General features: G+C 42.5%; 1 pseudogene; it reads right to left on the bottom strand.

The window, feature by feature from the left end:
* Positions 1 to 19025: 19025 nt before the first annotated feature.
* LOC139561000 (zinc finger BED domain-containing protein 4-like) lies at positions 19026 to 20322 on the bottom strand (annotated as a pseudogene).
* Positions 20323 to 23886: the final 3564 nt, after the last annotated feature.

Consider the following 23886-nt stretch of genomic DNA (forward strand, 5'->3'; position numbering starts at 1 on the left):
CAAACAGGATTGCAATGAAACCAACCATGACTGGATAAACGTGTGTTTAGTGTGTGTATTTACCACAAATGTTTTGTCCAAAGTTGAATGAGACGAAAATCACGACGCATGTTTCGTGTTAGGCTATAAAAATTTATTTTATCAAACAAAACTAACATTCACTGTGGAGCTAGGACAATTGGCATTGCCACCAGAGGAATATTTTCAAAGGTAAGCAATTTATTTTATTGGTATTTCTGACTTTTGTGACGCTAATGCTTGGTTGGAAAATGCTAGTAATACTTTTGTTAGCTGGGTGCTCTCCTCAGATAATCGCATGGTTTGCTTTTGACGTAAAGATTCCCTTACACGTGTTGCAATCTGAGTGACTACTGTTGATAATTGGATATGGAGAAGGGTGAGCCGGTCAAGGATCGATTCAGACAAGGTGGTAAATTGTATGACAAGCGACAGTTTTATTTAAGAGTAAAGATATCTGGTACAAGCGTGCACGGACTTATTCATTTAGCTCATATGGAACTTGCAGAAATAAGCCCAGATAACAGAGTGCATAGACATTTTATACAGTACAGAAAGTAGGTTGAGTCTGGAAGTTCTGGTCCTCTGGTTGGTTCTGATGAGTTGGGTGAGGTCTCCTTCAGGCTAGTATCACTGTCCCATTGGCTCTGAGTAGAGTTCTTTGTCTTCAGAAATGTTCAGCTAAAACAGGAGATTAGGTGTGTGCGTAGATGTTCCTATTTTGACATTTCTGTGTGTCTCTGTAAAATGTTCAGACTGAAGAGGAGATTTTGTGTGTGCGTAGATGTTCCTGTCTTATCTGTGTTTATGAAAGGTTTACGTCAGCCCTCTGTCCTTGGGTATGTGTGTGTCTCAGTATCTCGTGAAATGCAGTACCAAGCACCCTTTTCTTATCAGTGTTTATGAAAGGTCTGTGTCAGCCATCTGTCTCTGGGTGTGTGTGGGTCTCAGTATCTGCTTATGAGTTTGTGAGAAACCCTGTTTTGAAAGAAGTTAGTTATAACAATGTAATAGCAATATGCTTGTGTTATATTAAATGGTATTTATTACAAATCCCCCTCTTCACGTCTCATAAGAGACGTGACAAAAGCTAGGACAAAAGCTATAAATGGCAAAATTAGAGTAAACTTTATCAGAAGATAAAGTTTTGATTCCCTCTCTTCACGTCTCCTAAGAGACGTGACATAAACTAGGTAAAAGTAAGAAAAGCAAAAGTAAACAACCAGGGAAACTTTCTCAGAGAGAAAGTTTTATTCCCCCTCTTCACGTCTCACAAGAGACGTGACATAACTTTAAGCGAATCCAGGCACAAGAAGGGAAACTTTTTCCAGAAGAAAAAGTTTCATATGCCCTCTCTTCACGTCTCCTAAGAGACGTGACATAAACATGGGATCAAGCAGGAGTAGTATATGCAGAAACTTTCTTGAAGAGAAAGTTTCATATGCCCTCTCTTCACGTCTCCTAAGAGACGTGACATAAACATGGGATCAAGCAGGAGTAGTATATGCAGAAACTTTCTTGAAGAGAAAGTTTCATATGCCCTCTCTTCACGTCTCCTAAGAGACGTGACATAAACTAGAAAAAGGTAAAAGCAGCAGGCATGTTGTTGTCCTCAAAAGATGGAGGGCCTTCATCCCCTAAAAGAGGAAACATCTGGGAAGGGCTTGTTGGGTCAATGGCTTTAGATATGACCCTAGTGGTGAGTGAACGAATGCATGGTATGCAACAGCAACCACACAAAACCAAAATGGCTGCAAACACTGAGATAGAATCAAAACTATTGAGGACACCAGGGTTTTATATTTCCCAAAAGCATCCATCCAGGAATCCCACATGGAGGTGTCTACACCAGAATGGGATTTCATCTTACCATTAAGAGTCCTCAAGCCTTCTAAGGCAATGGTCAGGCTACCATCAGTGGCGGTGTTGTTAGGTATAAAGGTGCAACACTGTTCACCAAACATAGAGCATACACCTCCCTTCTCAGAGAGTAGCATGTCTACTGCAATGCGGTTTTGGAAGGCCATCAAGCTGGTAGCCGCCAATTGGCCATGTACCGCCTCAAAGCCTTGTTAACCAAAATCCCACATTATTAACCTAGAACCGAGAAAATGTTAAACCCTCAGGTCCATCCCTCTATGCAACCTGTACCAGGTGGGCTCGTCGCCACCCGGGAACTTCAAACCTTCACAACAGGGAGGACAAACATCACTTTTTATTCATTCGACAACCTCTACTACAGCAAACCAAGGGTCCTCCTCTGTCAGGCCCACTCTCCTGCGAAAGCTTGATTCCGTATCAGCCTCTCCAACTGGAGCATCAAGCAACGGCATCATACCCGAGGTCCTTGCCAGATCTGTAACAGACTTCTTCAACCAAGGTATGATACAGGCAGCACAGCACATGAGCATAAGAAAAACAACAACTAGAGTCAGAAATCCAGCAACCATCATTGTAGTGCCAGTAACCATCATTTTAGTGTACTTACCAAACCAACCACCCAGCCAGGGGAACAGTCCACTCTCCTCCACACCTGCAAGACCCTCCATCTCCACCGATAACCTTGCCAACCCACTCAGAGCTTTTTGAAATGCTCCCATCCGGACTAGTATTGTTAGGGACAAACGTGCAACACTGTTCTCCAATCATTTTACATACACCTCCCTGGTTGGCCAGTATCATGTCTAGTGCTAGCCTATTCTGTCTAGCAGTTCGAGAGGTGGCATCCAATTGTTCAGCCATCCCCCTAAATGCAGTGTGGGTGTAGTTGACAAATCATTGTTGATTATATTAAAGATAATTGATCCAGGCATTTTGTTTAGTATCACCAATAGCTGGGCCAATGGTGGGCATCAGATGCCACAGACCATCATTTCTGTTTAATGCCTGGAATTCGTGGGGGGACCCCTATTGGGACCCCCAACAGGTTGGTGTGGATGTTATCTGTACCCTCGGACCAAGGAGCGTCACGGTTCTGCCGTCTCCTGGGTTGGTACCGAGTCTCTGTGTCATGTGCAGCTCCCAGAAGTTGGTCAGCTGTAACCTCAATAATAGGCAATGGTGTTATCAGACTGGCCAAAGCACATGTGCCCTGACAATCTCCTTTCAAAATGGGGTCAACCGCCTGGCAGGTCCACACATCCACCATAAATCAGCAAGACCTCTAGTTAATAGTGACATTGGTGATGCAGGCAGTATTAGGGAGCCTCCCATAGTCTATACCTCTACCTGTACCAGTGATACAGCTGTAATATCCCCCATATGCCTTAACCCCCCATGGTGTCTTCTGGGGAGGGACTTCTGGGAACACAAGACTCAGAGTTTTACACAGGGTTGAATTTGGCTTAAACTTTCCAATATGCACATCCAACCTTCCCCATTACTTAAGGCAAATGGGTGCGCAGCCAGAATAGGTCTGGCATGTCCACATACGACACAGTCCTTTCTATTTATTGTTTTGTAGGCCAACCACATATTCTCCCTTTCCTCATAACCAGTTTCAGTCCCCAATTGTTCACTATCTGAGATGTCTTTCACATTTATTACCTGTACCGGATTGGAGAGCTTAGGTGGTGGTGTGGGACTTGGTCTTGAAGTGGTGGAGGAGGCCGGCTGAATCCCTGGTCCGTTGGAACTGGTGGTGGTTCTGGCAGTACCGTGATGGCAACATCCCCATCGTATCCTCATCAGACAGCTCAGGACCACAAGCAGTCCTGTAAAGCCCCATCCTCTCCCAGAGAACACATCATCAGCCAGAGATCAAGCAACACTTTCACTTCTATGAACGTTCACAGTGATGAAAGGACGGGGTCAGGGATTTTTCATTAAGGAGTTGACCCCCGAGCTTTATTAGCAACAGTTCTTCTCCTTAACTCTGTGATCATTCGGCAGTGTCAGTGTGTCTCACCCTCCAAGTGCGATATGCCCCCAGGTCGAGTGAATCACCTTCTCCTTTAATTCACCTGTAACGCATAAAATCCTGGACATACAGGTTTGGTTAACCACCAGTTTCTCATTTGTTCTATCTGATTATATATTTAACTTCTATGCCTATTTTTTAGCTAGAATTTTTTATTTTAAATTAGTTTATTATCCAATAGGCCCCATCCTATCCTAGACCACAATGTACCCCTCCCCCGTTTGATACCTGGCTCTGGCCAGGTATCAACCTTACCTACTCATGACTTAGTACATTATAATATAGAAACGTCCCTTTCATTCGCCGCATATCCAATTCTCCCTTGGGCGTACATTCATATCTATTCCAAATGACCACAATTTCATTATCCTCACTACATTCTCCTGTGGGTGATCAAACCACACGAAAATGCAATGAAGACAGGTCAAGAGGTTACATCACTTCCTTACATTCGTGTTCCATACTATATCTAGGCATACTAAAAGAACCCTTTATCTTAAAAAATCCCTTGTCTAAATACAACTCAGAAAATAATCCTCCTTATATATATGTTTCAGTGTACTCCTTTAAGATATCTTATCTCTGGGAACACAGAAACCCTTAACCTAAATGTTTACCACAAAAACAAAACCTAATAATTATGATAATACCCTTAAATCATTCGTTTTAAATTTCCCCGATGTTTCATGTAACACAACTGTGATAAACGTGTACTGTCCCTTTAAAAACTCCCTGCCAGCCATGCCAGGTTGCGAGTCGTTCATTGTTCCCCATAATGAAAACAGATCACGTTTAGAACACGTTTACTTATTGTTCGAATTCTCTGGTGTTACCTGAACAAAAACCAATAACTTTCAGCAACTTTTGAAAAGTATCTCAAAGCTATAATGTACACATTTTCCCTCTAAATGACACAACCAATTTTCTCTAGCATAATTCAATATGGCCACACCCGGTGGGGAAAGTACAAATTGTATCCCGTTCCTCCTATAATACCCAATGCTAAATTCAAAGTTGTGGTTAAATATATGGATTTGCCAATCATTATCAAATGTTAAATATACAGGTTTAGTACTTTTATCAAATAGATTAGTATAGTTCAAATAAAGATATGCGTTTACTAGCGCTCAACCTGTGTTCAGAACGCAACAACTAGCCAATATAATACCAAAAATGACTGTCTTATTCATGCCTCAAGGCAAAACATCTAGTTACTCCAACTGAGTTTAGCAGCAAAACTATCGTATAAGTAAAATCGACTTCTCAACTTTCTCCATTCCAAAGTGTAAACTTACCATATACTTCGCTAAATTTATATCGCATGTCAGCAAATCCATAACAATAATATCATTAGTCTGTAAATTTAACCTAAATAAGTTATTAAATGTATTCTCTCTACTCCGAATTGGTTCTAAGTTTTTCTCTGTCACCAGCACTCAAACAGGATCCCCGTTTGCTGGGAGACCGTTGAGTGCTGCAATACTGCCATCTTCTGTCCATTCTCTGTACAGCTCTCCACCCACTCTTATTCAACCTTCTCAATTTGAGCCATATTAGTTTCTTATTTTAACTGTTGTTTTATAATTTTTGATTTTTTTAGATTTTTTAATCTGTTATTACCTAGTTAGACTAGAGTGTCCGTGACATACATCCATGGGGATCCGGTTATAATTATTCTATTAACCATGTGAAAGTGCCCAGGGACACCCCAGATATCAGTAGGAATATCACAAATAAGGGGCCAGATATCCCTAGCCTTGCCCAGGGAGGGAGAAATGTCCCTCTAACTGGGTGAGGTTCCTTTTTCAGGGGAGGCGGAGTTTGATGCCGCATATACATCAGTACTCTTCTCTCCCCCTCTTGTTTCTGAAAAAGGACCGAAGAAGTAAAGCCTTCCTTTTCAGAAACATCCAAGTGAATATCGTGTATTTTATGCTTATTTATATTTTACTTTATTAGCTTAAATTCTATCACAAATGTAATGTATTCCTGGAGACACGTACTCTGTCTTATCTCAGAGCTTCTCCCTCGTACACTCAGAATTTATATGTATTGTTTATTTATCAGGCGTTGTGGAATGCGCAACCAACAGTTTACAACAGTACATTTATACTCATCATTTATCACATACATTTTCACATTAACACATATGCATTCAACCCTTACATAGTATTTTATACATTTACAGGTTCTGAACTTATTCCTTACCGAACTCAGTCGGACCGGTCTCAGCCGGACTTAGAATAGTTACCACTTTATCATTTACCACTGTTCACCTTAAATACATCCTTCACCGAACGAATATTCAGACTTTTGGATGAAGCTTTTACACTTTAAGACTTCCTTACCGGTCTCTGCCGGACCGGTCGCTGCCGGACTATCGGATGAGTCTTTTATCAATCAAACTATTCCTTACCGGACTCTGCCGGACCGGTCTCTGCCGGACTATCGGAATCAAATTATCAATCAAACTATTCCTTACCGGGCTCTGCCGGACCGGTCTCTGCCGGACTATCGGAATCAAATTATCAATCAAACTATTCCTTACCGGGCTCTGCCGGACCGGTCTCTGCCGGACTATCGGGATCACAATCAAACTAGCAATGTTCATCATTAAACAACATCCATTAAACAGTTGACATTTACACATCCGACCCTATTGGTACATGGAGCGTTTGTCATTAAACAATACACATTAATCAGTTGACATTTACACATCCGACCCTATTGGTACATGGAGCGTTTGTCATTAAACAATACACATTACTAACACTGGCGTATCTAACACCACGGCGTATCTAACACCACATACTTTATACTTTAACACTGGCGTATCTAACACCACGGCGTATCTAACACCACATACTTTAACACTGGCGTATCTAACACCACGGCGTATCTAACACCACATACTTTAACACTGGCGTATCTAACACCACGGCGTATCTAACACCACATACTTTAACACTGGCGTATCTAACACCACGGCGTATCTAACACCACATATCCCCTTACCGGACTCAGCCGGACCGGTCTCTGCCGGACTATCGGAGCAAAATTATGGCCACATATATTTACTTCACTGTCATTCACATGTCATCTATGCACATAAATTTAAACAAGAATTCTTACCCAGACTCGGTAATACTGATCGAAATTTGGATAGACTATACGACAATATGCAAAGTTTGATTTACCTTGTTTATGGTCGACCAGGAGATCAGTTTCCCGAGCTGAGCAGAACTGTTGTCCTCCCCCCAAAAGATTTCACCTGTCCTCCGTGAACCGTCCTTTCACCAACTCGCCCCCTCACATCCACATCAACCACTCTGGACTGGGTATCTAGACAACCATCCTCTGCTTACCAAGTTTCTGTTGATAATTGGATATGGAGAAGGGTGAGCCGGTCAAGGATCGATTCAGACAAGGTGGTAAATTGTATGACAAGCGACAGTTTTATTTAAGAGTAAAGATATCTGGTACAAGCGTGCACGGACTTATTCATTTAGCTCATATGGAACTTGCAGAAATAAGCCCAGATAACAGAGTGCATAGACATTTTATACAGTACAGAAAGTAGGTTGAGTCTGGAAGTTCTGGTCCTCTGGTTGGTTCTGATGAGTTGGGCGAGGTCTCCTTCAGGCTAGTATCACTGTCCCATTGGCTCTGAGTAGAGTTCTTTGTCTTCAGAAATGTTCAGCTAAAACAGGAGATTAGGTGTGTGCGTAGATGTTCCTATTTTGACATTTCTGTGTGTCTCTGTAAAATGTTCAGACTGAAGAGGAGATTTTGTGTGTGCGTAGATGTTCCTGTCTTATCTGTGTTTATGAAAGGTTTACGTCAGCCCTCTGTCCTTGGGTATGTGTGTGTCTCAGTATCTCGTGAAATGCAGTACCAAGCACCCTTTTCTTATCAGTGTTTATGAAAGGTCTGTGTCAGCCATCTGTCTCTGGGTGTGTGTGGGTCTCAGTATCTGCTTATGAGTTTGTGAGAAACCCTGTTTTGAAAGAAGTTAGTTATAACAATGTAATAGCAATATGCTTGTGTTATATTAAATGGTATTTATTACACTACTAACTCCTCTGTCGCTATTATCAATGTTTGAGAGATGAGCAATATTGTCGAGCCCGACTCAATTAGTGCATGACAAGTTAAGCAGTCCTCCAGGACTGTTTCCAGGTATGGCCGTTTAGATTCGCGTTTAGTGGACATAATTCCCCACAAAGTGGAGTGTTCGTTCGCAACGACGTGATGTGCCATTTCTGTTCAAGGTGAAAGCAGATTGACTTTTCGGATTTTGAGTGGGCTTGGCTTTAGCGAAGCTTTTGACCTTTTTCTTCGCAACCTTTGTATCAGAGTCTATAGACAAAGCCCGTGGGCTTGTTTCTTGATCAAGCGGGCCCTGGATAGGGTCTCGAGTGAGAGCGGGAGAAATTTGAATTTTAACTTCCTTGCTAAGGGTGTTAGTTCCTGCGGACCTGGTGTCCGGTAATCCCCCTATTAGTCCTTGTGACTTATCTTTTACCCTTTTCTCAAATTTTTCTTGTTTTAGTTCTTCACGTAGTGGAATTTCTAGAGAACATTGGTCTATGTTTTGATCATCCTTTACCACTTTGTCACCCTTGTGCTCTGACACTTTGTGCGGGTTGGGTGCAGGAACGTAGCGAACAGGTCGATTGTAGCAGTAGTTGTTTTGATGGCGACAAACTTTACAGTTATTTCAACCACGGAGGTTATTGGAGTCATGGTTTTGTGGTAGAAACCGTTGTTGTGCGTCACCTTTCAAAGCTCCAATACCTGATAATGCACCGTCTAACTGGAGTGAGTGCTCCTGGTCAAACTTCAAAACCGAGTGGTCAGGGCTTTTAGTGTTGCAAGCTTTTGCTTGCAAGCTCTCTTAGTTGTAAGATAGGCAAGCCGACGTGGGTTGTAGGGCCCAAGTAGGTAATGAAGGTGGGATACATGTTTGACAAACATTTCTTTGAATGGTAACAGCTCTTCCATTCCTGTTTCAGTGAGTTGGCCAAAGTAAGCTGAACAAAGCCTTTGATAGGAAGCTTGTGGGTGTTCATTCCGAGCCTGTTTGACAGTGTTAGCCAGTGAGCTATCGTGTTTTTGAGTCGCATAACCACTGAATTCTAATTTCAAAGCTGTGACAAGTTTAGCGTAGTCGTTAAGCACATGTTGCTGTTGTAGACGAATGAACCTCGTCGACGTTCGCTTCAACAGGTAAACCCTGTCAGAACCCGTAGCGTTCAGGTAGCCATCCATCCTCCATGTCAGCTAGGAACGTCTCAGTATCATTTGGCTGACCTGGAACGGGGTCAAAGGTGGGGAAATTCTTGACGAGTTTGTCAAGGCATTCCGCGTCAAGTGGGCAGTGAGGGTTGGATTCATCCTGTGGGGAAATTGGGTCCGAAAGGCCAAGAGGAGAAACCAAGCTTTGGCTTTGCTGGCGATGAGGCGCCATATTACACAGTGCCGAATGGCCAAGAGGAGAAGACTGAGGGACACATGAGGGAGGCAAAGTCTGAAACCTTTTATTGTCTTCACTCCTTTGAGTACCGGGCTCCGGTTGCTTGGTTGGGTAGTCACACTGTAGCGCGTGACCGTTCTGGAATTCCACCAGATTGTACCTAAGGGTGGTATTCTGTTGCATTGTAGAGTCCACTTGAGCGCTTAGAATACTGATTTTGGACATGTGAGTGTCGCACTTGCTCCTTTCGGTCTCAAACTTATCTGTCATATCTGCAGATAGAGGTCTTGAGTACGGCGCAAGAGATTCAGTGATGAGATTTCATCCCTTTGCTTAGAAATCAGTATTTCCATCTTCATCAGCTGAGTTCTCTCGTCATTCATTTGGTCAGTGATTTCAATGAGTTCTGCTGATTTGTCCTCCAACTAAGTCATTGTGTTCATTAACTGATCGTCTTTGGTCTGCAGCATTTGGAGTAGAACATTGTTACTTTGAGTAACGTTCTACAAAACTGCATGCATGTTATCAAGTTGTGCGCTCCTGTTTGTAGATAACTCGTCAGATTTATCTAGTTTGGCGTGGACATCATCGTGTTTAGTCTTGGCTCAATCGAGTTGTTCCTGTAGAAGGCGATTTTGTTGAAGAGTTTGTGCTCGTTCGTTGTCATAAGTTTTTGCAATTACATTTAATTGTTCAGTTTTCAAACGCAGTTCCTTAGCTAGCATCATTTTTATTTTCTGCGTTTGCCATCAGTTTCCCAGTTCTCGCCACCTGTTCCTTTATGTCTACCGTGTCCTGCTCGTGCTTCAGCTGTGCACTGTGGTATTGGACTGATGACAAGACATCAGAGCTGAACTGGAGAGAACTTTTACAAGGCCTGCGTCCGAAGGTTGATTTTGGAGAGCGTTTGTCGCGATTTCTTCGGTTTTTCCGCTAATGGCATAGTTAGGGTTGGTATCGCTGCTGAGGTCAGAGATAAAACCTTTTATGGGTGAGGCTTCACTAATAACTCCCTCTGTTAGCTTGCACATTATTAGAACATTTGAGAGGAGAGAAAAAACTATTCTTCCTATTTTTCCAAAGTTTGGTTTTGGAATACGTTGGATGTTGCAAAGACGATTTTGATCTATTTATAGGCGTTTATGAACCATCAGTACTGTACCAGTAATGTGAGAGCAAATTGAATTGAGTAATCAATGAGTGTAACCAGTAGAGCAAATGTTATGGTACATTCACCACTAGGTTCACTTATCCCGAAAACCGAAGCCACATGGGATTCCCGCTGGAGTCGGGACTTCATTCAGTACAGGGTAGTACTGAATGAGATATGCAAAAGCTAATTTTACTGACTTAATCAATGTTAATGATAAATCAAACCTGTATAGGCTATTTGGGAATTAAAGTCTAATTAACCTGATAAGTTCATCTAGGTTAATATTAGAAAGTTTAAAATGTCATTTAATTGGAAGAACTTGAAAAAGGCATGTTCAACAATTTAACTTATTTAATTGAATGGGACAATTTTCCAGTCAATTGTGATTGGCAGGATTATCATAAGTGTGTCCATAGTTAACCTATATGAGCACAGATTTTGCTTTCAAATGGAATATAAAAAAAAAAAAATACTTGCGGTTCACCATTAGAGTTCACTGATCGCACAAAGCTGAACTCAAACGGAAGTACAATGGCGGAACTCTTCCTTCGCTCAAGACGTTAGAGTTTTAGCAGTGACACAGGAAAACAAAATGGCTGCTATTCCTTTGTTAGCTGTAGCATCTTGTGCCAGCTTGCTATTCTTATACTGTTCCCACAGCACAAAGGATTCCAAACAACATGGAAAGGGTTTTTACTAGTGACGTCTCACATTAACCCATTCGGCATAATCTTTGCAAGCATTATATTACCGGAACGCGCGGTACATAAAATCAGTTACACCTGGGGCCTACTCACGCTGGCTCAGCGCGATAGGCGGACAGATAACACTTCGGCTTTGTCACCGAACAGATCCATCCTCAAATTTCGAACATTACTGGATCTATGCCCTTGCTCTAGAAATTAATATTGACCGACAGAATAAGTACTATTTGGCCTAACGGACTAAATCTGGAATTTAACAACTCATAAGACACTCTGACGTCATCTGATACGCGATACCGGGACAACTATATGAGCAACACACATACCACACGGCTCTATTCGTACAGTCAGATAGAGCAGTCAGATAAGTGAAAATGATGGTCAGTAAAGAAAACTTTAAGCCCATCTCTCAATTTGAAAAAGATGTGTCAATAATCAAATCAAATTTATTTATATAGCCCTTCTTAGATCAGCTGATAACTCAGTGCTGTACAGAAACCCAGCCTAAAACCCCAAACAGCAAGCAATGCAGGTGTAGAAGCATGGTGGCTTGGAAAAACTCCCTAGAAAGGCCAAAACCTAGGAAGAAACCTAGAGAGGAACCAGGCTATGAGGGGTGGTCAGTCCTCTTCTGTATGTGCCGGGTGGAGATTATAACAGAACATGTTCAAATGTTCATAAATGACCAGCATGGTCAAATAATAATAATCACAGTAGTTGTCGAGGGTGGAACAGGTCAGCACCTCAGGAGCAAATGTCAGTTGGCTTTTCATAGCCGATCATTGAGAGTTTCTCTACCGCTCCTGCTGTCTCTAGAGAGTTGAAAACAGCAGGTCTGGGACAGGTAGCACGTCCGGTGAACAGGTCAGGGTCCCATAGCCGCAGGCAGAACAGTTGAAACTGGAGCAGCAGCACGGCCAGGTGGACTGGGGACAGCAAGGAGTCATCATGCCAGGCAGTCCTGAGGCATGGACTTAGGGCTCATGTCCTCCGAGAGAGAGAAAGAAAAAAATTAAGAAAGAGAGAATTAGAGAGCATACTTAAATTCACACAGGACACCGGATAAGAAATACTCCAGATATAACAGACTGACATTAGCCCCCCGACACATAAACTACTGCAGCATAAATACTGGAGGCAGGAGGGGTCAGGAGACACTGTGGCCCCATCCGATGATACCCCCAGACAGGGCCAAACAGGCAGGATATAACCCCACCCACTTTGCCAAAGCACAGTCCTCACACCACTAGAGGGATAACTTCAACCACCAACTTACCATCCTGAGACAAGGCCGAGTATAGCCCACAAAGATCTCTGCCACGGCACAACCCAAGGGTGGGGCGCCAACCCAAACAGGAAGACCACGTCAGTGACTCAACCCACTCAAGTGATGCACCCCTCCTAGGGACGGCATGGAAGGGCACCAGTAAGCCAGTGACTCAGCCCCTGTAATAGGGTTAGAGGCAGAGAATCCCAGTGGAGAGAGGGGAACCGGCCAGGCAGAGACAGCAAGGGCGGTTCGTTGCTCCAGTGCCTTTCTGTTCACCGTCACACTCCTGGGCCAGACTACACTCAATCATTGGACCTACTGAAGAGATGAGTCTTCAATAAAGACTTAAAGGTTGAGACCAAGTCTGCATCTCTCACATGGGTAGGCAGACCATTCCATAAAAATTGAGCTCTATAGGAGAAAGCCTTGCCTCCAGCTGTTTGCTTAGAAATTCTACGGACAATTAGGAGGCCTGCGTTTTGTGACCGTAGCGTACGTGTAGGTATGTACGGCAGGACCAAATCGGAAAAATGGGTAGGAGCAAGCCCATGTAATGCTTTGTAGGTTAACAGTAAAACCTTGAAATCAGCCCTTGCCATAACAGGAAGCCAGTGTAGGGAGGCTAGCACTGGAGTAATATGATCAATGTTTGGGGTTCTAGTCAGGATTCTAGCAACCGTATTTAGCACTAACTGAAGTTTATTTAGTGCTTTATCCGGGTAGCCGGAAAGTAGAGCATTGCAGTAGTCTAACCTAGAAGGAACAAAAGCACGGATACATTTTTCTGCATCATTTTTGGACAAATGTTCTGATTTTTGCAATGTTACGTAGATGGAAAAAAGCTGTCCTTGAAACAGTCTTGATATGTTCATCAAAATAGAGATCGGGGTCCAGAGTAACGCAGAGGTCCTTCACAGTTTTATTTGAGACGACTGTACAACCACCAAGATTAATTGTCAGATTCAACAGACGATCTCTTTGTTTCTTGGGACCTTTCTTGGCATCTCTGTTTTGTCCGAGTTTAAAAGTAGAACGTTTGCAGCCATCCACTTATGTCTGAAACACAGACTTCCAGCGAGGGCAATTTTGGGGCTTCACCATGTTTCATTGAAATGTAGAGCTGTGTGTCATCCGCATAGCAGTGAAAGTTAACATTATGTTTTCGAATGACATCCCCAAGAGGTAAATATATAGTGGAAACAATAGTGGTCCTAAAACGGAACCTTGAGGAACACCGACATTTACAGTTGATTTGTCAGAGGACAAACCATCCACAGAGACAAACTGATATCTTTCCGACAGATAACCAATTTGGGTTTCCAATCTCTCCAAAAGAATGTGGTGATCGATGATATCAAAAGCAGCACTAAGGTCTAGGGGCACGAGGACAGATGCAGAGCCTCGGTCTGACACCATTAAAAGGTCATTTTACCACCTTCACAAGTGCAGTCTCAGTACTATGATGGGGTCTAAAACCAGACTGAAGCATTTCGTATAAATTGTTTGTCTTCAGGAAGGCAGTGAGTTGCTGTGCAACAGCTTTTAATTTTTTTTGGAGAGGAATGGGAGATTCGATATAGGCCGATCGTTTTTTATATTTTCTGGGTCAAGGTTTGGCTTTTTCAAGAGAGGCTTTATTACTGGCACTTTTAGTGAGTTTGGTACACATCTGGTGGATAGAGAGACGTTTATTATGTTCAACATAGGAGGGCCAAGCACAGGAAGCAGCTCTTTCAGTAGTTTAGTTGGAATAGGGTTCAGTATGCAGCTTGAAGGTTTAGAGGTTATGATTATTTTCATAATTGTGTCAAGAGATATAGTACTAAAACACTTGAGTGTCTCCCTTGATCCTAGGTCCTGGCAGAGTTGTGCAGACTCAGGACAACTGAGCTTTGGAGGATTACGCAGATTTAAAAAGTCTGTAATTTGTTTTCTAATGATCATGATATTTTCCTCAAAGAAGTTCATGAATTTATTACTGCTAAAGTGAAAGCCATCCTCTCTTGGGTAATGCTGCTTTTTAGTTAGCTTTGCGACAGTATCAAATATATATTTTGTATTGTTCTTATTTTTCTTTAATTCATTTGGAAAAATATGATTATCGAGCAGCAGTGAGGGCTCTTCGATACGGTCTTTCCAAGCTAGTCGGAAGACTTCCAGTTTGGTGTGGCGCCATTTCCGTTCCAATTTTCTGGACGCTTGCTTCAGAGCTCGGGTATTTTCTGTATACCAGGGAGCTAGTTTCTTATGACAAATGTTTTTAGGGGTGCGACCTGGGTATTGCACAAGGTTAAATTGAGTTCCTCAGTTAGGTGGTTAACTGATTTGTGTCCTCTGACGTCCTTGGGTAGGCAGAGGGAGTCTGGAAGGGCATCAAGGAATCTTTGGGTTGTCTGAGAATTTATAGCATGACTTTTGTTGATCCTTGTTTGGGGTCTGAGCCGATTATTTGTTGCGATTGCAAACGTAATAAAATGGTGGTCCGATAGTCCAGGAGTATGAGGAAAAACATTAAGATCCACAACATTTATTCCATGGGACAAAACTAGGTCCAGAGTATAACTGTGGCAGTGAGTAGGTCCGGAGACATGTTGGACAAACCCACTGAGTCGATGATGGCTCCGAAAGCCTTTTGGAGTGGGTCTGTGGACTTTTCCATGTGAATATTAAAGTCACCAAAAATTTGAATATTATCTGCTATGACTACAAGGTCCAATAGGAATTCAGGGAACTCAGTGAGGAACAATACTTTGCCCCTTGGTAACCAGTGCAGTTCTGTATGTTGTAGGTAAACACGAGAGTTCATGGGCCTTGCTTTAACAATGTTAACCATTTTCACGGGAGCAACTGCTTGCATGTGCGTTACCACTTCACTATGTCTCCCTGTCATGGCTTTTGCGTCATCAGATACCAACACATCTTGACCACCACATCTTGACCACTAAAGTCCATTTGATGTCACAAAACTGTCCAGTACTTTAAAAATATCCTCTCCTGTAGTCCTGGTTTCCAGAAGTGGATGTATTTTTTAATTGACCCCCATAAACGTAATGGACATATACCAGGAGCTGTGCCAAGCCCGCCACATCTGTTGACTCATCCAGCTGTAACGCATAGAAGTCACTGGCTTGTATGCGAAGCAGTAATCATTTTTAAACATCTCCTGCCATGTCACTGATGCGTCGTGAAAAGTGTTGTTTGATGAACGCATTGTCTGTAAAGTTTTTGGGGCCTTTTCCCCCAGCATTGTCCCAGCCATATCCACGGCAGCAAGAAGAATTAAGTCCTCCACAATAGTATGGGGCTTGCCTGTTCTAGCTCACCATATAAGACGCTTCTAGCCCCTTCTTATTAAAGGTATCTGTTGCTTTTATACATGTCTTACTACTCAAAAGTTGTCTTAATTCTCACTCAAAAAAGTCCCGTGGCTTATTTTTCAAATTGGCATGTTCTGTTTCTAAATGTCTGCGCAAGAGTGAAGGTTTCATCAAGTTATGAGGTAGTACCTTTGCACATATAACACACTGTGGCTGAGGAAAGGCACTACTCCTAATATAAGTGAACCCCAAATAAATGTAGTTTTCATCATATTTGCGCCTCTTCGATGGTCCAACGAACGTCCCTATCTGAAGTAGCTCTTCGGCTGCATCAGATTCACAAGTGTCAGTGTCCATGCTAGCTGGGCTAACAACACATGTAGAATTATTGATGCTAGCATTTGATGTGCTTGTGGAAGCAGAACAACTTGTGTCATTGACAGGTGCAGGTTTAGTACTGCTGGTAGTAGCAGTAGAGCTGGTATGTGTCTCAATGTGCCTTACTTTTTTCACCATTTACCCATTTTCGAGCAAACGAAATGAGCAGCAGCTACGTTTGGCTACATACGGACCGTTAGTGGAATTCCTGCGAGAGAGTAATGGTTAATGTGATTGGATGTTAATTATTTGACTAGGCTACCTGCATTTGACATTGTTATTTCACTGAACACTAGATAGTTTTATTTTATTTTTGGCAGTGGACTGTTTGAAAATGTGAAGAAACAAATTCACTTTTTTTTTTTTTTTAAGAAAAAGAAAAGGTGAATCACATTTTTATTTGGCGTACCCCCCACGGCATTGTTAATGCCCCGGTTTGGGAATACCTGCTCTATCACATCCCACAACTGTCCCAGACTGTTTGGAATATTTATTTCTAGCACTGAATAGCACTGAACTTGTGTACTATGGGGGATAGTACACTGCTCAAAAAAATAAAGGGAACACTTAAACAACACAATGTAACTCCAAGTCAATCACACTTCTGTGAAATCAAACTGTCCACTTAGGAAGCAACACTGATTGACAATAAATTTCACATGCTGTTGTGCAAATGGAATAGACAAAAGGTGGAAATTATAGGCAATTAGCAAGACACCCCCAATAAAGGAGTGGTTCTGCAGGTGGTGACCACTTCTCAGTTCCTATGCTTCCTGGCTGATGTTTTGGTCACTTTTGAATGCTGGCGGTGCTTTCTCTAGTGGTAGCATGAGACGGAGTCTACAACCCACACAAGTGGCTCAGGTAGTGCAGCTCATCCAGGATGGCACATCAATGCGAGCTGTGGCAAGAAGGTTTGCTGTGTCTGTCAGCGTAGTGTCCAGAGCATGGAGGCGCTACCAGGAGACAGGCCAGTACATCAGGAGACGTGGAGGAGGCCGTAGGAGGGCAACAACCCAGCAGCAGGACCGCTACCTCCGCCTTTGTGCAAGAAAGAGCAGGTGGAGCACTGCCAGAGCCCTGCAAAATTACCTCCAGCAGGCCACAAATGTGCATGTGTCTGCTCAAACGGTCAGAAACAGACTCCATGAGGGTGGTATGAGGGCCCGACGTCCACAGGTGGGGGTTGTGCTTACAGCCCAACACCGTGCAGGACGTTTGGCATTTGCCAGAGAACACCAAGATTGGCAAATTCGCCACTGGCGCCCTGTGCTCTTCACAGATGAAAGCAGGTTCACACTGAGCACATGAGCACATGTGACAGACGTGACAGAGTCTGGAGACGCCGTGGAGGACATTCTGCTGCCTGCAACATCCTCCAGCATGACCGGTTTGGCGGTGGGTCAGTCATGGTGTGGGGTGGCATTTCTTTGGGGCGCCGCACAGCCCTCCATGTGCTCGCCAGAGGTAGCCTGACTGCCATTAGGTACCGAGATGAGATCCTCAGACCCCTTGTGAGACCATATGCTGGTGCGGTTGGCCCTGGGTTCCTCCTAATGCAAGACAAGCCACCTCATGTGGCTGGAGTGTGTCAGCAGTTCCTGCAAGAGGAAGGCATTGATGCTATGGACTGGCCCGCCTGTTCCCCAGACCTGAATCCAATTGAGCACATCTGGGACATCATGTCTCGCTCCATCCACCAACGCCACGTTGCACCACAGACTGTCCAGGAGTTGGCGGATGCTTTAGTCCAGGTCTGGGAGGAGATCCCTCAGGAGACCATCCGCCACCTCATCAGGAGCATGCCCAGGCGTTGTAGGGAGGTCATACAGGCACGTGGAGGCCACACACACTACTGAGCCTCATTTTGACTTGTTTTAAGGACATTACATCAAAGTTGGATCAGCCTGTAGTGTGGTTTTCCACTTTAATTTTGAGTGTGACTCCAAATCCAGACCTCCATGGGTTGATAAATTTGATTTACATTGATAATTTTTGTGTGATTTTGTTGTCAGCACATTCAACTATGTAAAGAAAAAAGTATTTAATAAGAATATTTCATTCATTCAGATCTAGGATGTGTTATTTTAGTGTTCCCTTTATTTTTTTGAGCAGTGTAGATTGACATAGGCTATTGCTTTTGCTGTTTATTAGGTCTCCTCATCTTGTTGGCTGAATGTGGATAGTTCTTTCAATATCTTCAATATGCGCCTCAGAATTGGATAAGGAAGAGCACAGTTGCGTCCTCGATGTGTCTGTCACTTGTAGCCTGTGGAAAGACCCGATCACGTGACGGAGAACCATGTGTGTGAGAGGTGCTTCTGCATGCAGCAAGGAGAAGGGAATTATAACATTCAGCCCAAGGACACAATGGCCACTGGCCGCAAAAGGCATAGATTTTTTAGGGGGTATTACGGCCACACAAAGGGGATGCAGCCAGGAAACTCGAGGCATTATCAAGTACTTGTCAAATTGTGAATAAGAGACTGATGAAGTGTGTACTAGAGGTCGACCGATTAGGATTTTTCAACACCGATACCGATTATTGGAGCACCAAAAAAGCCGATACCGATTAATCGGCCGATTTAATTTAAAAAATATATATATATATACACACACACACATTTTTGTAATAATGACAATTGTAACAATACTGAATGAACAATGAACACTTTTATTTTAACTTAATATAATACATAAATAAAATCAATTTAGTCTCAAATAACATGAGAACATATGTTAAAACGAACCACCATCTTTCATGGGTCTTCAATATTCCCAGTAGTTCTGTCAATGACAGGCTCTGAGGTAACGCTCAAACTCAATTTCAAAACTGCACTGGACTTCAGCCCTGCCCTCTTGGCTTCCAAGGATTCTAGCATAGAGGCTGTCCACCAGACTGGGTGACTGATCTACCTGGACTCTTTGCTTTTTTGCACCTGGATCTGGGTCCTCCTCTTCACTCGTCCCATCTGCTGTGGCTCTGGGATTTGGTTTCCTTAGTAGGTCAGACTCCTCCTTCAGCCACTCTTTTGCTTTCTCTAGTGTTGTCCCTGAGGTGAAGGCGTAGCTCTTGTAACGTGGATCCAGGACAGTTGCCAGCACCAGGCACTTTGTCTCTTCGGCCTTGGAGAACCTCCTTGTCAGACTGTCCAACATGGTCTTCCATAAAGTTTTGATGCCTTGAGTAGAAGAACCCTCCTGCTGTAGCATCAACTTCAGCACCGACACACTGGGGATGATGCATGCGGCTGTAGAGTTGTGTGGCTCATCTCCAGTGTCACCTCCTCCATAGGTGCCAGAGTCTCAATTAGGCTAGAGACAATGTCCCACTGTGCAGCAGACAAACTGCTGATGTGTCCGTATTCACCTGCATAAACATTCAGTGCATGCCTCTGTTCAAACATCCTCTGCAACATGTGTAGTGTTGAGTTCCAGCGAGTTTGAACTGCTTGGATGATGCTGTGTTTGGGAAGGCCAAGCTCTTCCTGAATGGCCCTCAGCCTCTGTTTGGCCAGTACAGAGTGGTCAAAGTGAGTTGCACAGCTCTTCAACATGGCAATAATGTCTAGCACAGCTCTCTGACTGGATAGGCCATCATTGATTACAAGCTGTAGGGTGTGTGCACTGCAGCTGAAGTCTGGAAGCTCTGCCAGTCTCATACCATTCACCATGTTTGCCCCACTGTCCCTGAGGACCAGCACTACACGTTCTGTGTGGATTTGCCAGTATTCCAACATGGTCAAAAACCTCTCTGATGTAGTTTCCTGTGTGTGATCCATTATTAGTCTTGACATTCAGCACAACCTGCTTTCTTGTTCAAACATTGTCAATGAAATGTCCAGTAAGGCTCATCAGGGACTCTGTAGTGCCTGACCAGCAGTCAGTTGTGAATGCCATGTGTGGAGCGTTGACTGGAGCCACCAGATTCTTCACTTTCATCAACTCTTTCATGTTTTTTATCTATTATTTCTGTGCGAAATAACTTTTAATCTTTGATCCTGTACCGGGGTTCAGCAAGAGTAATCAGCCGCTGAAAACCAACGTCAGACACCACTGTGAATGGCTCGTTGTCAGTGGCAATCATCTCAATAATTGCTACATAGATAGATGTAGCAATTATTGAGATGATTGCCACTGACAACCAGCCATTCACAGTGGTGTGAATTTTTTATAATTTTTAATGGGGTAAGCCTACACGAAACATAGACCTTATTTTAAGTGAATCTAAAAATATCCTATGGAATAAATGAATGAAGGAACCACTTTTCAGATTTTGCTAGAAGGTGTCATGGGAATTATGACTCGCACTTTGGTAGTCAATTCTTACCATGCCCATTATTAAAATAGGATTTCCTGCATATAGAAATTACAGTTTTTGTTTTCAACATTCATCACAGGTAACTTAAACTCTATTTTTATTCAAACTGTTGAGAGTATTTGTCTCCTAAGCAGACTCTTCAGTATCATTGTCACTTCAGAGCTGTGTCTTGGCCCTTGGGTTTTTGTACTGCCATTTTGCTTGCTTATTAAAAAGTTGTAAGATTGTAGCCTGCGATGTGTCTGTATCACTTTTTCCTTGTGTAGAATTTGCGTTTGCTTTTTTCATCATTGCTTCCTTATGGGCTTTTGGATGGGTGTTCTTAAGGTGATTCCACAGGTTGGTGGTATCTTTTGATTTAGCCGTTGCTGACCCCATGCTTACATCTTTATCACAAATAAGACACCTTGCTTTCCCTGGTGCCAATTCCATGTAATAGTCCCACACCGGTGCTCTGCTTTTCTCTGCCATCTGTAAAACACACACACAGCTCTTTCATGAAATCACACATTCAATATACCAAATTAAAGCTACACTTGTTGTGAATCCAGCCAACGTATCAAATTTCAAAAATGCTTCACGGCGAAAGCAGACAATGCTATTATCTGAGGATAGCATCACAGCTAACAATCACAGACCATCATATTTCACCATCCCGGCACGACACAAAACGCAGAAATAAAGATATAATTAATGCCTTACCTTTGACGAGCTTCTTCTGTTGGCACTCCAATATGTCCCATAAACATCACAAATGGTCCTTTTGTTCGATTAATTCCGTCGATATATATCCAAAATGTCCATTTATTTGGCGTGTTTGATCCAGAAAAACACCGATACCAACTTGCACAACGTGACTACAAAATATCTCAAAAGTTACCTGTAAGCTTTGTCCAAACATTTCAAACTACTTTTGTAATACAACTATAGGTATTTTTAACGTAAATAATCGATAAAATTGAAGACGGAATGATCTGTGTTCAATACCGGAGGAAAACAATGTGTAGCACGCTTTCTGGTCATGCGCCTCTAACAAACAGTACACTTCACTGGAGCCTCATTCTGAACATGGCTACTTCTTCATTTCTCAAAGGAAAAACCTCAACCAATTTCTAAAGATGGTTGACATCCAGTGGAAGCGATCGGAACTGCAGGAAGGTCCCTTAGAAATCTGAATTCCCAATGAAATTCCTTTGAGAAGAGAGTGACCTCAACAACAAAAAAATCAGAATGGTTTGTCCTCAGGGTTTTGCCTGCCAAATAAGTTCTGTTATAGTCAGACATGATTCAAACAGTTTTAGAAACTCCAGAGTGTTTTCTATCCAATACTAATAATAATATGCTTATATTAGCATCTGGGACTGAGTAGGAGGCAGTTTACTCTGAGCACGCTTTTCATCCAAACGTGAAAATGCTGCCCCCTATCCTAGAGAAGTTAACCACTCAACACAGCTTAGCCGCATGTGCTCACTCCCTCAAATCATTTGGAGAAAATATCCTTTTTATTTATTCACCAATGTTCAATTGTATTCTTCATACTTAAAAAAATATATATAAAATACTGCCACAGAATTCTAAGCAGATCTTGTCTGCTATATTAACTAGTGTAGCCCACAGCCATATGTCGAAGCCAGATCAGGGATAACAACTCAGAGTATGCTATTCTGTTAATCTGAAATAGACTACATTTTATTTCTATCATGTTTCTTTAGACCTGTCTAAAATAAATAATGGATTTATTGTGATGTTGTAGGCTATATTACATGGATTTATTAAACTTTTAAAAATGTAGATGTTCCAAAGGTCTGCGTCAGTGGCTTGTAGGCTATGCGTGGAAGCCAGGAGATGCTAAATTTGTTTATGTTAATTAACGGTAAATTACCGTGAGACCAGCAGTTATTTTCTTGACAATCACCAGCTGAGAAAATTTTATGACCACCATACCCCTAACGAATAGCATGTTCAATGTCAGAATACGCATAGAGAGAAAAGTGCATAAAAAGGGAATTCAATTCCATTTACATGCGCATAACTCAGGTCCGCATTTCCCCATAGTGTGGTGCCAGCAATCTTTTATCCAAATAGAGTTTCCTAAACTTTGGGTCGCAGCCCCATGTGGAATCACCTGATTTGAATTAAAATAAATACAATTGTGCTTGGGTCATCAGCTCCCGAGTGGCACAGCGGTCTAAGGCACTGCATCTCAGTGCTAGAGGTGTCACTACAGACCCTGGTACGGTTCCAGGCTGTATCACAACCAGCCATAATTGGGAGTCCCATAGGGACTATTGGCCCAGTGTTGTCCGAGTTAGGGTTTGGCTGAGGTAGGCCATCCATTGTAAATAATAATGTGTTCTTAGCTGACTTGCCTAGTTAAGTAAAGGTTAAATAAATACAAATAGGTAGCCGCTAGATGTGATTGTAATAAACAGAGGGTTTCTGTTTTCTAACTACAAATGTGGCTTTATCTTTTGAACCGTTTAAGATACAACATATTATGACCCCAGCATTGAAAGATAAGATTTTCAGCAACAAGTTTCCCTCTACAATGCCCACATGCCGCGCAGGACTCATTAGGACAGAGTTGACAAGGCACTAAATCAGACTGGGTGGAAAAGAACATCATCAATCATGATGTTCTTTTCTAAATTATTGCCTAATGATCTTCTGAGCTACCCAAAACCTTTCTGATGATTACAGTCACTTCAAACCATACTTCCATCAGATTGAAATACTGTCAATAGTACTGTAGGCCAGTCTATTATTTGTAATAGACTGGCATAGCACAAATTCAAAAAGTTAACATTGGTCAATGATTAAATCACTTTTTTTCACATGGTGAAAAAAAATATTTTTTAAATATCAAAATGGGGTCGCAGGGAACCCCTGCCCTAATAGAAGAGGAGTACTTTAATATATCAATGTATTCCCTTGACAGAGTCTGCCCATTTTAATAATCATGACCGGAGTTTCACACTGTCATATTGATCCAGTGTATTTAAGATCTGTAGGCGTAAATGAAACACCAACAGCGTTATAAAGGAAGATAGTCAAAGGAGAGGACTTGAGAAACCTTGACAAGATCAGAATTTTAGCGTCAGAATCCTAAATAATAACACAACGTGTAAAGTGTTGGACACCCATATTTCATGAGCTGAAAAAATAATAAATCCATATGCACAAAAACGGTATTTCTCAAAAATGTTGTGCATTTCTCCTTTGCCAAGATAATCCATCCACCTGACAGGTGTGGCATATCGAAAAGCTGATTAAACAGCGTGATCTTAACACAGGTACACCTTGTACTGGGGACAATAAAAGGCCACTCTA

This window comes from Salvelinus alpinus, chromosome 31 (genome assembly GCF_045679555.1).
Source record: "Salvelinus alpinus chromosome 31, SLU_Salpinus.1, whole genome shotgun sequence".
Lineage (NCBI taxonomy): Eukaryota > Metazoa > Chordata > Actinopteri > Salmoniformes > Salmonidae > Salvelinus > Salvelinus alpinus.